This window comes from Carassius auratus, chromosome 43 (assembly GCF_003368295.1).
Source record: "Carassius auratus strain Wakin chromosome 43, ASM336829v1, whole genome shotgun sequence".
NCBI lineage: Eukaryota > Metazoa > Chordata > Actinopteri > Cypriniformes > Cyprinidae > Carassius > Carassius auratus.
The window spans coordinates 1,784,333-1,800,462 of record NC_039285.1 but is presented as its reverse complement, the minus strand read 5'-3'; the positions used below and the strand labels follow the sequence as shown (position 1 = coordinate 1,800,462).

At 38.2% G+C, this 16,130-nt stretch overlaps 1 protein-coding gene across 1 annotated transcript in view; it reads right to left on the bottom strand.

Moving 5' to 3' along the window:
• chst8 (carbohydrate (N-acetylgalactosamine 4-0) sulfotransferase 8) overlaps positions 1-16,130 on the bottom strand; it is a 125,159-nt gene that overhangs the window by 94,783 nt on the left and 14,246 nt on the right. The window lies entirely within an intron of this gene.

Here is a 16,130-nt window from a genome sequence, read left to right as displayed (position 1 = left end):
TATGATAAAATTCTGATGCTTTTAATGTAAATCAGTGAGATCTTTATAACAGTAGAGCGATACTCATATAAAATGATATAAATATCAATCGTCACTCTATATATCCAATGATAAGATGAGATTGAAATGGTTTAAACATTGCAATCCAATGCTGATTGAGAGATGAACAAATAAACGCTTCTCAAAGGATCCTGATGGTCAGATTTGAAAGGCACTGATTTTTCCCATAAACTGCACAATAAATGAGTAGTTAAACCCTGCTTTTTCACAAACACTGCAGATCATCTCCGATCATTAAGATTCATTCTGACATGCAACTCTGCTCACAAATGAGCCAGAACATCAATACAGCTGCGATTTTTACCTGATGCCTTTCACATCCCTGAGAGGTGCATGAGTTTAATTTCACATCGTGTTCCTCAGAGTGTAAAAAAACGTGTGTCGGCATCAAATTAGCCTATAATGCTGCTTCGCTCGTGTTTACCGAAGAGGCTTCAGCGGGCCGTCAGCATGATAGAGGAATAATCACAAATGCATGTAGACTCAACGGCCCATTAGCTAAGTGCACCGTTGGTGTACTAACACAAAAACACAGACATGAATCCATACTATTAGAATATAGTATGCATGCTACAAGTGCACATTTCACACAACAATATACCCCACAGTGCAATGCATTTGACTAATATCTCTCTAATTGACTTGTTAGGCAATCAAAAATTACACAAAATGTAATAAAAATTACAAATAACTACTAAATTGTTATGATAACTGGATGCCACCCACTGAAATAAACATGCAACTTAATGAGGTAATTTCACACCACAGTTTGAGCGACGAATCATTGCATTTTGCAATGCTTTTGAATTAGTAGGAAAGAGATTGCAATGTGCACTTTTGTATTTTGATGGAGTAAAAAAATGCATATAATTAATTTGAATACATTCATAAATTTCCGAATGTTATATTGCGTAGGAAATTAAATTCATTCACTGCGAGGATGTCACTCTCTTTGCATTAAGAAGGAATTTTATTACCCTGCTGTGGTATGCATAATTATAGCAGGTTTCTGAAAGAATTAATATTCTGGAGCACGTTAGTGTGTGAGGCTCGTTAGAGAACCTGTCACAGCGTGACACACAGTTTACCAGGGAAACAAGATGACAAAGAAACAGGAGGAACGACCGGGATGGAAAACAACAAGTGAAGACAGAGAGACAAAACATAATAAAGAAATCTATCCGACTAAATGCTTGAACACCGCATCTCCCTCTTTTTGCTCTTGTACCCGTCAGATACATAAAAAATGTGTCAAAAGACCCGTCTTGGAAAGTATGTTCGAAAAAACAGTCGGTTATGTCTTAAGTGAAAGTAAACAGTTGAGACAAAATGGGATGTGTATTATATCGGATGCATTCATTGTCTCTTAAAGTGACCACGCCTAATTTAGCTTCTAGCTGTTAGTTGTTTTTTTTTTAATGTTTTTTTATTAATTTGTTTTTGTTTTTTACTAGTAGGTGCAGGACAGTATAATTAATGTAAGTGAGTATAGCAAAATAAAGCGAACTGTGACATATTATACCCAAAAGGTATTTATACAGTGGACTACTAGTGAAATTGCAAAAAAAAAAAAAAAAAAAGAGAGCACAATTTATTAGGACACTTTGACCTCACCATGTTTTGCTTACGTGTTTTTCCTAAATTACGAATGCAATGTTCACAGACTGAACAAAATGAAGCATTGCTTGGTAATTGTTCAATAAGGTATTGATAGTTGTGTAAATATTGACATACTGACAGTTGTCTGAAGTTTTGGTTGATTGTAATTCATTAAACACCTTTCTATCAAAGTTATATGACATTATCAAGATTAATTTGTTCTGAAAGTTTAACTCTGAGTTCTTGTCATATTTTTATTACCAATTTCTAAACTATAGCAAATAAACTGTGATAATGTGAGAAATGTTGAAGGTGTCTGAATACATTTTGGTTTGACTGTGTATTTAATTTTTACATTTTTCTTTTTTAATTGTGTAAATAGAACGAACAAACAAATTAAACAATTTCAAACAGGGGCCATTGGTAAAACCTGCACCGGTTCCCCGCAAACCAAGTTTTGTTGTTCAGCTGCTTTGACGCAATGTATTTTGTTCAAAGCGCTATATAAATAAAGGTGACTTGACTTCTAAAATGTTATGTTTAAATATCCAAATGTGGCATTATTTAATATGCGCTAACTTGCATAAATTTCTAGTACAAAAAAAAATGAACAGTGGATGAAGTCAATTTCAAAATTCGTATTTAATTATTGCTGACATATTGGAGTCAAATGTTTTTACAGAGGGAATTCTGGCTATCTCTTTTTGTCCATCCATAATTCAGAAAATACTTTGAACAGCCAGAAAACATGCTAGCAACATGCTAGTAACATGCTAATAATGCTAGAAACATGTTAGCGACATTCTAGCAACTTAATAATCATGCTAGCGACATGCTAGTCACTTGCTAAACATGTTAGGAACATGCTAGTCACTCGCTGATCATGTTAGTAACATGCTAATAATGCTAAAAACATGTTAGCAACATGCTAGCAACTTAGTAATCATGCTAGCGACATGCTAGTCACCTGCTAGTAACTTGGTAATTATGCTAGCAACATGCTAGTCACTTGCTAATCATGGTAGTGACATGCTAGTCACTTGCTAATAATGCTAGTGACATGGTAGTCACTTGCTAATCATGCTAAATAAATGCTAGTAACATGCAAATCATGCTAGAAACATGCTAGTGACATGCTAGTCACTTGCTAATCATGTTAGCGAAATGCTAGTCCCTTGTTAATCATGCTAGGAAAATGCTAGTAACATGCTAATCATTCTAGAAACATGCTAGTGACATGCTTGTAACTTGCCATCAAACTTAAAACTTTTTAAACTTTTTCAAACTCTCTAGTCAGGCAACAACTGCTTAAAACTTTCAGGCTAGGCTTTCTCAAGCCAACCTAAAGTTTGTCTTAATGAACTTTTTTGTCTTCTTGACATATTAGAGTCAAATGTTTTTACAGAGGGAATTCTGGGTATCTCTTTTTGTCCCTCCATAATTCAGAAAATACTCTGAACAGCAAGAAAACTAAACATTTTGGGGGGGGAATTAAGTGTTGTATATAATCAAGAAAATTATATATGGACAAATCCTTCCGTAAAAACCTTCAGAATATACACAGGAATAAATATATAAAGTTAGGTGTTTGTAAGTTCCACTGAAGTGGAGATTTATCGCTCAGTGTTGGAGAAAAAACAAATTTTTAGAAAACGGCCTTTACAAATATGTATTGTAATTGAAATCTATTGACACAAATACTGTAGATAAAGTGCTATAATTTTTTTATATATATATTTAATACATTTATAAATGTATTTCAGTGGGCTACATTTCAAATGAAATGTCACAAGGTTGTATAATGATAGAATTAAATTTTCTGAACAATATCCGCATTTATTAATATTTATTAATATTAATAAAACAATTACCAATGTGAGTTTAAAATCCTGAAAAAAAGTTATTAATTTATATTAGTTTATGCACTGTAAACTAGCATAGTTATTATTGTTAACTAAAACTAACATTTTGTTAATTTAAATAAAGATGAAATGAAATAAAAGATAAATATTAGATGCTAAACCAGCTACAATTTTCATTTAATTTAAGTTGAAGCGCTAAAATTACTAACTAGAAGTAAAATAATAAAAGTTAAACTAACTGAAATAAGTAAATTAATGGCAAAAGCACGTAAGAAAATTACTAAATATGTAACTAACATTAAAATGAAAACAAAGTGTAAAATAAAAGCTAATAAAAAATATTAATAAGATTAATATTTATATTCTATAATAGTATATCAATTATACTAAAATAACACTGGAACAAATTACAAACAATTATATTTTTACCACAGCATATAACATTAACAAATATTAATAAATGCTTTAAGATGTAAAAATATGTTAAATAATGCATTAACTAATAAGACCTTATTGCATAGTGTTTTCTTTCAACATTTATTTATTATTATATGTTTATTAGCATGCCTATTATTAACATATTGGCTGTTTATTAGTAATTATAAAGCACATATTCTGCATGACCATATCCCACATATGCACTTACTGACTATTGATAAGAAGCACATTAGGACTTTATTGAGGCAAAAGTCATTAATAGCGGGAATAGGAGCTTAAAATAAAGTGTGAGCAAAATAATAATTGCACATTTAAAAACCCCAGTATTATGAACGTACATACAGACAAGCACAGGTTTCTCTTCATGACGTGTTGACATATGAATTACACACTTCAGATCCATCAGAATAATTGCAGCGCTGAACATAATAATCTTAATTAGAGTTTAATTAAATTGAAAGCAGGTTTTCCTGAACAGTTGTGCTCAATCAGATCTGTTATTAATGGGTGTGCAATGCATTGTGTGTGTGTGTGTGTGTGTGTGTGTCAATTGATTTCCTATAGTCTCTGTACTTGAACACAGGCCTCTAAACAAGCTCTAAATGAACACAGCGTGTCCTCGTGCTTCAGCTGGAGAGAGTTCAGAAACAAAGCTCGTAGATTTTTTATTTTTTTATTTTAGACAAACAGCTGCACCATTACTTCTTCATTTAATCTGTCCATATTTGTCATTATTGCTGTAACTTAATTTTACTATTAAAAACTTACTATTGGGGTATTATTACCAACAAAAAACGCCTAATAATAATAAATAAATATACACATATATATGCACAACAGTTCAAAAGGCCACATTTATTCGATCAAAAATACAGTAAAAAATGTTAAATATTATAAAAATTTCTATATGAATATATACTAAAATGTTATTTATTTCTGTGATCAAAGCTGAATTTTCAGCATCATTGCTTCAATGTCACATGATCTTCAGAAATCTGAATATGATGATTTACTGCTCAAGAAATATTTCTGATTATTATAATTGTTGAGTTATGAATAAACTATACTTAAAAAAACTAATATTAATATTAATATTAATATTAATATTAATATATATATATATATATATATATATATATATATATATATATAAATAACCATTTTAATTTTAATAATCATTTTAATTAATATACTTCTTAAGAATTACATCAAAAATAAATATAAATAAATGTAATATAAATAATTTTTAAGAAATACAAGTAAACGATTAACCAAATAAATACAAGTAAATAAATTATTAAATAATAAATATTATAAATTATTATGGTTAATGAATGAAAATATATAGTTAAATAGGCATGATAAAAAAAACATATCAAATTAAATGATTAGTTATTAGTTATAAAAATTATAAATAAATACAAATTTCAAACAAACAAACAATAAATAAATTATATTGATATTGTAGAATATTATCCTCTTTGATCAGGGAAAATATTCTAAGTGCAATTGATGAATCATTCACTATAAAAGAACATGAAATAAGACAAAATAAATCAAATTTCACTAAGATTGAACATTAACTGACACAACGTGTGCTGTTTTTCTCTTCCATTGAGACGTTCTTCACTCTGAATAACAGTGTCACTGAACAAATGACCTCAAACACACACATCAACACAAACAAGCAACAAACAACAGCAAACCAGACTGAATCTGTTCCTGTAAAACGTGTCAAAGCCGCTTTAATTTACAGCTTCTGCCTCAAAAACAATCTGTTGTTCCTCGGAGGAACTTGAGTTTTATGACCGTTTCTCGGGCGATCTTCTGATTTACTGTGTTAAATAAATCCACTCCCGTCGATATAAAAGCACATCCAGCATCAATACAGCTTGAGATGACATTAAACCTCAGCAAACCTCCATAAACTGACACTGACATATACAACTGAGGCTTTCCAGCATCCAATGCATGCTTTCCTTTCCGTTTTTATTTATAGCCAAGAAAACGATTCAGCAACCTCAGTGCACAAGCCATTTCAGCTACAAGCAGAATCAATAAGCTTTGTTTGGTTAATTATACCCTGAACAGATGGACAGTACAGGGCAGAGAAGAGCGAGATCGATTCAAGTTCAGATATGCATCGTTTCATGACACACAAACACAGATTCAATGTTCACAGAGCGGCTGTAGAGTTTATTTAGTGAAATTAAAGGAGAAAAACATCTATTAACATCTATATATTTTGGATTACTAAATTTAATTCAATTACATTTAATTGAATTAAAAAATAAATAAAAATAAAATAAAATGATTACTGAATTCAATTCAATGAAATGTAATTTAATAAAAAAATAAAATAAAAATAAAATACAATCATTACTGAATTGTATTCAATGAAATGTAATTTAATTAAAAAATAAATAAAAATAGAAAAAAAAAATAAACCAAAAAAGTGGTAAGTAAAGAAAAAAAAATAATAATAAAACTGACTAAATTTAAAAAAGTTATCAGAAATAAAAAGTGAATAAATAAATAAATCAAGTGACTTTTATTTTTAAAGCAAAAGAGATTATTTAAATTTGCTTCACAGTATTAAACATTAAAGTAAATATATCAGTTAATAAATGTTACCATATATATATATATATATATATATATATATATATATATATATATGCAATTAAATAAGTAAATAAATAAATATCTAAAAAATATACAAATTAAATGTTATTAAAAAAAGAATAAATAAATAAATAAATAAACATATATTGTTATTTTCTAATCAATCAATCAATCAATCAATCAATATTTAAACGTATAAAAAGAAATATTATCAAATAAAAAAATAAAACAATTCAATCAGGTAAATAATATCAAATTAAATAAACAACAAATAGGGTAATAAACAAACATAATAATAATAGCAAATATAAAAATAAAGTGTTCTTAGAAATAAAATAAAATGTTAATTAATTAATTAATTAATTATAAACCATTTTAAAATACATACTAAATAAAATCTTAATTAGTAAATTAATAAAATTTAAATAAGTAAATAAACATAAAACAAATTTGTCTAAAAATAAAAGGTTATTAGTAAAAAATAAATAAATATTACTGTATCACACAAAATATTACGCTCTTCGATCAGAAAAAGATATTCTAAGTGGAGTTTGTCTGTGCGATACCTGGTCTCCATGACGCCCTGCTGTTGCTATGCAGTTGCTAAGGTATTCTGGGATGTTAACAAGTATTGCTGTTACTAAGGCTCTGTATATTATCTGACCAGCTCAAGATTAGACTGAGAAGGCAGCACAGGTGTCATACACACGACTCTATTGATTATTGAGGAGACGTGCGAACACAGGGCCGTGAGATTCAAGCTGATATTCCTGCTCTAAAACAACTGCAGGAATCCAGAGGTGACTTCTAATACAGCAGATCTTCTGAGTTTGATTTGCATTTTGCTGATGTGTAGTATAGATCTGTGACCCGCAGTATTAATACAGTGATATTAAACCACTTCTGGCGCCAGCGTCACAGATCATTAACTGAAGCTTGACTGATATAACTGCTGCTAGTGCTGCTTTTATTCAACTTTGCTTTCGTGCTAATGCATCAAATGAACAGACTAACACTGAGCTTGCAGCGATCGCAAATCAATTAGTGAAACCCCTGATAGACAAGAAACAACCCTTGCAGATCTTTATTTAGTGAAACAAGAGAAATTAGAGCTGAATGCTTTGAGTACTACATTACATTTTTCTAAACCTAAATAGCAACAAAATTTATTCCTAATTTAGTTTAAATTGTTTTTAACTAAAACTGAAATAACAATTTTTAAACTACATGGACATGTTCACACAAAAACACACACACAGAGACACACACACACACACACAGACACACACACACACAAAAACCCCCCCCACACACACACAGAGAGACAGAGAGAGACATCCCCCCCCCACACACACACACAGAGAGACACACACACACACCCACACACACACACAGAGACACACACACACACCCACACACACACAGAGAGACAGAGAGAGACATCCCCCCCCACACACACACACACAGAGAGACACACACACACACCCACACACACACAGAGAGACACACACACACACCCACACACACACAGAGAGACAGAGAGAGACATCCCCCCCCCACACACACACACAGAGAGACACACACACACACCCACACACACACAGAGAGACACACACACACACCCACACACACACAGAGAGACAGAGAGAGACATCCCCCCCCCCACACACACAGACAGACAGACACACACACACACACACACACACACACAGACACACACAGACACACCCCCACACACACAGACACACACAGACACACACACAGAGAGACAGACACACACACACGCACACACACACACACACACACACATACACACACACAGACAGACAGACAGACACACACAGACACACACACACACACAGACACACACATACACACACACACAGACACACACACACAGACACACACAGACACACACACAGACAGACACACAGACACCCCCCCCCCACACACAGACACACACACACACACACAGAGAGAGACAGACACACACACACACACACAGACACACACACACAGACACACACACACACATGTGGTTTTATTAACAAAGTTCGGGAGAAGCACGATCAGATAATCATCCAATTTGGTACAGGTGCATCTCGTTTAGCTAATCATCTTATAGCACGCACGCGTATATATATCCAGTCTTCCTACCTCCTGTCCCACGACAGTTTTTTCGGCATAGACCGTCTGTCAGCATTCGGTTCGCTCTGTCAGCATTCGGTTCGCGCTGTCCGTCATCTTATCACAGGCCCAATCTTCCTTCCGACGAAGATATCTATCCGCCGAACACCAACAAGCGTCATCGGTCAGCTGCTCTTCTCGCCAAGCCACACGTTGTGGCCAAAAGCTCGTGCAAATCCTTGAGCTCGCCTCACTCGGCAACACGATTTTCTCGCCAGGACCGGGCTCTATTATAATGCTGGATCGCAGCCGTGCTCCAGTTCTCCCCGCAGTAAACCTCTCTCGCTTTTTCTGCCGTGTCGCAGTTCGATGCTGCCTCCACTAGCGGCGAAGACCGTGCGTTGTTGTAGTGGCATGTCGTTCGTGAAAGAATCGTTTTTTCGAATGAATCTTCTAGGCGAACGAATCGTTCTCGGTTTACACTCATTCATGAAGAATTTTTCAGAGTTGTCATCCACAATGAGCGAGTTTCATATGAGTCTCAGAGATCGAGAGCTCTCATTCGTGAACGAAAGGACTAAACCGGTATACATGTCGAGTTGATTAAACAGATACATGTCGTCCGTAAACGCAAGGAACTCTTATCAATTTTGTTAAGATGAGAGTAAACCGGGTCAGTTAGCCATTTAGCATGTCAATCTTGCAAAATGTAAAGCGCAGTTATAGGTACTGTGCACATATTGTTTACATATTTAGCATACAAAAGATAAATTCCACGTTTAATCCCCGATTTATGAACGTGAATATATAGATCAATATATGAACCGTCTGACCAAACAATTAAAATGCTAATCATGCAAGAAAACCTCGTGATTTGCTCATCTGAACAATTTAAATAGACGTTATATATAGAATGCGCTTATGAAGACGCCAAAATTTGTTAAACGGCGTTATGACTTAACTCTGTCCGATGACGATGCCACTTTTTAAACACGAAGCAAAGGCTTTTTGCAGAGTTGTCATCCACACCGAAATGTCTAAAGACATTACATTTGCTTTACTGTGCATGTTTAAACCTCACTGAGATGATACAGACATAAGTTTCATGCAATTATTCCGGCAGGATCAATTATTTAGGGACATATTTCACCATTTACTGGCATGATTATTCAGAATTTTTCACGCTACTGCCTCGTGTTTGGCTGCAGAACAACAAGTGTGAGAAAATTTTCTATCGTCTTTTTAGGACTGTTATATGAAAAGCATGCAAAGTAAATGTCTTTAGAAACGGCTTGAATTTGAATTACTGCAATTAGCGTTACTGCTATAGACATGTCTATTGGTACAATGGTTTATAAAACTAAACATGCTACATTGTTTCAAAGCCTCTATTTTCACAGTCCATACTACAACAGGAAAACAGCATCCCAAATTTATCTGCTCCGGAGGCTGTTTACAGCAGCCAAAGCAAGCATGAAGCTACTTTTACTTGCAACACGGGCCTGCACATCTCAGTATTTCCATCCTGTTACTTCTGCTAGCAGTGCAGGCTACACAGGTTCTTCAAGACATCACACACCCCAGCCCCTTCCCACGACCCACAGCTACAGCAGCTGAAGCAAACGTGAGGCCGCCTCCATTCGTAAACGCGCCCTCAACTCTTCCGCTCCCTCATGCTACTAACCATTTTTCTGTTCAGTGGCCTCCAGCTCCAGATTTGCCAGAAGGCAGAGGGTACCAAGACCTATTATTGGTCAGGCCGATTATTTTATTTATTTATATATCTATCTCGAACCCTCTTCAGCCAACCCCTCTAACGCCAGCTCATCCCCTTTCACTAAAACTCCTAATCTACCATAGCTAACTCTCCTAACATGCCCTATCTATCTGTAATGGTCAATCCTCACTTCAGCCATCCTTCCGCAGGAGCTTTCTCTGTATCTCCCCACCGCCGCAGCATTGTCCGCTCCCGCAGGAGCCTTCTCTATATCTCCCCACCGCCGCAGTATTGTCCGCTCCTGCAGGAGCTTTTTCTGTTTTTTCCTCACTGCCGCAGCAGTCTCCGCTTCCGCAGGAGCCTCTACCTATATTTCACCACTGCCGCAGCAGTGTCTGCTCCCGCAGGAGCCTCTACCTATATTTCACCACTGCCGCAGCACTGTCTTCTCCCGCAGGAGCCTCTACCTATATTTCACCACTGCCGCAGCAGTGTCTGCTCCCGCAGGAGCCTCTACCTATATTTCACCACTGCCATAGCAATGTCTGCTCCCGCAGGAGCCCTTTCCATCCTTCCCTACTGCCGCAATTCTCGCTGCCGCAAGAGCCTCAAAAATAAATAAATAAATAAATAAATAAATAAATAAAAATATATATTTTATGTCCATTCTCCAATTCAACCTCATCAGGCTCGCTTTTGTCTAACTCCGGAACGCCCAATCTAAATTCACGATGGACCCTCATTTCATCAACGACTCTGGTTTAAAAAAAAAAAAAAAAAAAAAAAAAAATTAATCGAGTAACAAAATGTGTTGTTGCTTAATTATACTGATGTGCGCATGCACAGTAAATCTGATGGGTAGGATAAAATGTCAGGACCCCGGACCTTTATTTAGTCGGGTTGACGTACCTTTTCAGTTCTGTGTATGTGATGTGACGCTAGTTTTACTTAAAGTCAAATGCTCATGAATTGACTGTCAGAGCAGTTCTGGAGATGTTGTTCATGTGTTCAAGTCCTCATTTAGTGAGACAGCAGACGCAGAAATTACCGCGAGAGTAATGCGCGCTTCAGTGTGTGTGTGAAAAAGGAAGTCGCGCTCCTGCTCCATTCATTAACAGAGACACACAGAACATGCAGGATTTACATTTAAACACTGTTCCGTCTTAATATTTAGAGATATTAATTCGTGAATCGGATGTAAGTGCAATTACCTATTTTGATTAATTCATTCATTCAAAAAAAAAAAAAAAAAAAAAAAAAAAAAAAAAAAAAAAAAAAAAAAAAAAAATTCATTGCGAAAGAACCCGACGTGAGATTTAGAATAAATTAAAAGAGGCTTCGAAGCAGAGGAATTTGCCTACATAATTTTTCGTAATCGCGTTACTCGAGGAATCGTTTCAGCCCTAATCTTAAGCAGCTCAAAAGGGGCCTCTCACATAATCCGATAGATCCCCTCGGTTGTTGTTCATCAGACATTTAAAAAAAAAAAAAAAAAAAAAAAAAAAAAAAATTTATATATTCCTCCTTAAATCATGTTGTGTACTTGAATAATAGAAGCCTCTCAGTTATCGTTTCTTCGGCCAAAGTAAGGGCCCTCCAGCCATCGTTACAATCTCCTTGCCTATTTCAGCATCGGACAGGGCTCTCCCTTCCGGTGCAGCTGGGCAGTGGCTCCCTTCGGTCGCAGTGTGAGCCTTTCATCTGTCATTGAGTTGCGCTGCGCGCTCAGCGGCAGATGGGGGTATCCCTCCCGGTGCAGCAGAGCCACAGGCCCCCTTCGGTCGTTGTGACAGCCCTCCATCCGATGCATCAAATTAAGCCGCTTATACAGTCGCAAGGGGGACTCTCCCTTCCGGTGCAGCAGAGCCGCAGCTCCCTTCGGACGCAGCGAGAGTCCCTCCATCAGTCGCGTTTTCTTGCCTACTCCGTATCGGACGGGGCTCCCCTACCGGTGCAGCAGACCCACGGCTCCCTTCGGTCGCAGGGTGAACCCCCCGTCTGAGTTATGTTGCATGCTCAAGGGCGGACCGGGATCTCCCTCCCGGGGGAACACAGCCGCTGGCTCCCTTCGGTCGCAGCAGGAGCCCTCCATCCGATGCATCAAACCGTTCCTCGAATCTTCTTGCCTATTCTGCATCTGATGGGGCTCTCCCTTCCGGTGCAGCAGACCCACGGCTCCCTTCGGTCGCAGGGTGAACCCCCCGTCTGAGTTATGTTGCATGCTCAAGGGCAGATAGGGTTCTCCCTCCCGGGGGAATAGAGCTGCTGGCTCCCTTCGGTCGCAGTGAGAGCCCTCCATCAGACGCATCAAGCCATGCCTCGCATCGCAAGGGGGACTCGCCTTTCCGGTGCAGCAGAGCCGCAGCTCCCTTCGGACGCAGCAAAAGTCCCTCCAACAGTCGTATTCTAGTTAGCGTCAATCAGGGCTCTCCCCTCCGGGGCAGCACTCCTGCTGCAGAGTTGCGAACCCCCTACGGAGGCTGGGAGAACCCTCAGAGGCAAAAAACCGTGCCTCCATAAACCCGCAATGGGGGACTCCCCCTTCCGGTGCAGCAGAGCCGCAGCTCCCTTCGGATGCAGCGGGAGTCCCTCCAACAGTCGCGTCTCTTTGCCTTCTCAGCATCGGACTAGGGCTCCTCTTCCGGTGCAGCAGACCCACAGCTCCCTTCGGTCGCAGTGTGAACCCCCCATCTGAGTTATGTTGCATGCTCCACGATGGCTAGGGATCTCCCTCCCGATGGGGTACAGCCGCTGGCTCCCTTCGGTTGCATTAGGAGCCCTTCATCCGACGCGCCAAACCGCGGCTCGAATCTCATTGCCTATTTAGCATCTGACGGGGCTCTCCCTTCTGGTGCAGCAGACCCACGGCTCCCTTCGGTCGCAGTGTGAACCCCCCGTCCAAGTTATGTTGCATACTCTATGGCGGCCAGGGATCTCCCTCCCGATGGGATACAGTCGCTGGCTCCCTTCAGTCGCAGTGAGAGCCCTCCATCAGATGCAACAAACCGCGCCTCGTACTCAGCCGCAAGAGGGACTCTCCCTTCCGGTGCAGCAGAGCCGCAGCTCCCTTCGGAGGCAGCAAGAGTCCCTCATTTCTTGATATCTGGCATTGTGCTCCTCCCATAAGCGGCATGGAGGGCTCGCTGGTAAGACGTTGCGAGCCGCAGCTCTCGTCGAACACTGCACGGGCTCTCCAGGTCGCTCTGCATTTTCTTCCCAACACGCATATTTTGGGGGGCAACTAAATTTTTATCTCTCTGGCTGCTGTCCTATGGCTTTAAGCTTCTTTTGGGGAGTTATTTGGGTTCGGGCTATGCTCCGGGCCCGGACCCCTCCCCCAGGACAGCACGCCAAAATATGCCTACTATTTGCCTTCAGATTAGATGTAAGGGTGAACTCGTGAAATGTGGTTTTATTAACAAAGTTCGGGAGAAGCACGATCAGATAATCATCCAATTTGGTACAGGTGCATCTCGTTTAGCTAATCATCTTATAGCACGCACGCGTATATATATCCAGTCTTCCTACCTCCTGTCCCACGACAGTTTTTCGGCAACCCTCCTCCACCCCAACTCCTCACTTCTAATCTATTTATCCCAAATTGGGATAGGGGGAGTTATTTGGGTTCGGGCTATGCTCCGGGCCCGGACCCCTCCCCCAGGACAGCACGCCAAAATATGCCTACTATTTGCCTTCAGATTAGATGTAAGGGTGAACTCGTGAAACACACACAGACACACACAGACAGACAGACAGACACACACACACACACACACACACAGACACACACAGACAGACAGACACACACACACACAAACAAACACACGCACACGCACACACACACACAGACACACACAGACACACACACACACACACACAGACACACACACACAGACAGACAGACACACACACACACAAACAAACACACGCACACGCACACACACACACACAGACACACACAGACACACACACACAGACACACACAGACACACACACACACACACAGACACACACAGACACACACACACACACAGACACACACATACACACACACACAGACACACACACACAGACACACACAGACACACACACAGACAGACACACAGACACCCCCCCACACACACAGACACACACACACACACACACAGAGAGAGACAGACACACACACACACACAGACACACACACACACAGACACACACACACACACACACACACACACACACACACAGACACACACAGACAGACAGACAGACACACACACACACACACACACACACACACAGACACACACAGACAGACAGACAGACACACACACAAATACAGACAGACAGACACACACACATACACACACACAGAAAGACACACACACACACACACACACAGAGACAGACACACACACACACACACACACACACACACAGACACACAGAGACAGACACACACACACACACACACACAGACACACACAGACACACACAGACACACACACACACACACAACTCTAAAAAAACTAAATGAATAAAACTTTAAGTAAAAATAAAAAGTAAAATTACAATAAACAATAACAATGTCTTCTCATGAATGCAGCAGGCCTGAAAGCCAATGAATTATTAATTACCGAAGCACATTCATCAGCGAGTGACAGGATCCACCTCTCCTTATCTTCTCTGAAATGACATGAGACAAATCAAACTGTAATTTTTTTTTCATATAAACCAGCGGCCGTCTGTGGCAGGTCTGTGTTCGTTCAGAGATTGTGATGTTTCCAGCGCGTTATAAACAGTCTCCATGAATCTGGATCAGACGTGGCACGAGCAGGAGAGGATTCATCAGTCACAGAGAGCGTCTCCTGAAGATCCTCGTCTCGGAGACTCGTCAAATATTCACACGCAGAACTCCAGATAACTGGCTTCAGTTCCTAACCTCTTAAAGCATTTAATAAAAATGGATTCAAAGCCCAGGCCACAGCACACTTATGTCTCCTCCTCTCAAATGTCACAGACGTCTAGGTCAAGGTCACCAGCAGGTCAAAGGTCACCAGTGGTTTTCAGTCCACAGATGCACCTTACATTTTCTAATCCTGATTCATTTTATGACTCTGTGTTCTTACGAACTCATTTTTGCGTTATCATTTCTGTCGAGCCGTTTGCAGACAAACAGCTTTAATAACATGAAGCAATATTGTGTAATATAATTTAAACACATAAGACTCAATCTCATGAAAACATTCAGGTCTTCCCATAAATAAATATTCTCTCGGGCTATTTTCACACAAAAAATTTAGATATTGATACTTAAATTAAGATTTATTGTTGTTGTTAAATGTTTTTATTTATTTTTCCTCACACCAGTTGATTAATTAAATATGGTTAAGTGGGTACAAACAAAATACATGCATGAATTTAAACACATGAAAAAAAATGTTGTACATATAAAATATATTTAGGTTTATTTTTAATTTTTTTTATTTATTAAGGATCAGTATATTCCCCATCAAAATCTATAATATAATAATAATAATATAATTTCTCATTATCATTAATTTAACATAGTTTTTTTATTGTACGAAAATCAAAGGCAGGACAAAAAATATATATATCATTCGGGTTTATTTATATATTTATTTATTTATAATTCTATGTATTTTTTAAATATATTTAGTGGGAAATTTAGTCAAAGTGAAAAAAAAACATAATGATTC